The sequence below is a fragment of the Camelina sativa genome, unplaced genomic scaffold, assembly GCF_000633955.1.
Source record: "Camelina sativa cultivar DH55 unplaced genomic scaffold, Cs unpScaffold02634, whole genome shotgun sequence".
Taxonomy (NCBI): domain Eukaryota; kingdom Viridiplantae; phylum Streptophyta; class Magnoliopsida; order Brassicales; family Brassicaceae; genus Camelina; species Camelina sativa.
Genome location: NW_010923745.1, coordinates 1 through 1,104, shown reverse-complemented (window position 1 = coordinate 1,104; position 1,104 = coordinate 1). Strand labels below are relative to the sequence as shown.

Below are 1,104 nucleotides of genomic sequence, written 5' to 3'. Positions count from 1 at the left end.
AGGGAACTTACTGGCTAGCCAGTTTACACTCGTCCGATAAGTTTTGGTCGCTGATACGTGAAATTCGAAAAGTGGGGATAAGTTATTTACTTATTTTCTATATTCTCATTTCAGAGGATACCACTGGATTTTCTGCAAGATGAAAACTTTAAGGAGGCCGTAGCAAACTACATTAAACCTCTATTGACAAAGGTATCTTTTCGTGCCCTTGAGTCTCTTTGTTTTGACATTTCTCTTATAAACAGGTTTTTATATGTCTTGATACTTGTCTCAGGGTGTTCCTTCATTATTTTCTGATCTGTCTTCTCTGTATGACCACCCTCGCAAGGTTAGTTTCACTGCTTTGTCCTGGAGCATGCTGTCTCCAATTTCATTGATCTGGCTTCACCATACTTTTCTATATATGTTCTAATACTTATTTTGTTTTCCAGCCTGATATATTGGAGCAGTTAGTTGTTGAGATGGAACATTCGATTAGGACTACCGGAAGTTACCCTGGAAGGTATACAACTGAATTCATTACTGAAGTAGTCACTGATTTTTCATCATCCAATATATTTACTATATACAAAAGCAACGCTGAAATGTTATTAAAGTTAGTGATGATCAGTCCATTCTTTTGTTTAATTCTTAATTGATGCAGTGATGTGAAAGAGCCTCCTTCCACACTATTGTGGACATTGTTTTTCTTGGCTCAGGTTGACTGTTGCTACTACTGTCTTAATTCTCTTAATAAATTAACAATTTGACGTTTGATGTTTTGTGTGTGTTTATTGTAATACATTTTCTTCTTTTCAAAATTCAGCATTATGACAAGCGTGGTCAATATGATGTTGCAATCTATAAAATTGACGAAGCCATTGCTCATACGCCGACAGTTATTGATCTGTACTCCGTTAAGGTATCCCTGTTTATCATGGCCAAAAATCCTTTCATAAGTTTTTAATCCGTCAGTTTGTAGTATGTCACTATCGCTGCTTGCACTATGTATGGAGACACATTTTCAAAACTTATTTGACTGGGTGGTTGGGTTTTTATTTCTTTAGTTATTGCGATTGGGTTATCAGAATTTGTCTGATGTCTGCACACTGTGTATCAGGTTAT

The 1,104-nt window shown here is 36.1% G+C and overlaps 1 long non-coding RNA gene across 1 annotated transcript; it reads left to right on the top strand.

Annotated features, from left to right (window-relative positions):
- Window positions 1-109: 109 nt before the first annotated feature.
- LOC104774381 lies at window positions 110-901 on the top strand. The gene is made up of 5 exons (XR_765329.1): window positions 110-192; window positions 275-328; window positions 432-502; window positions 644-698; window positions 806-901. It is a non-coding gene; the product is annotated as an uncharacterized LOC104774381 (long non-coding RNA).
- Window positions 902-1,104: the final 203 nt, after the last annotated feature.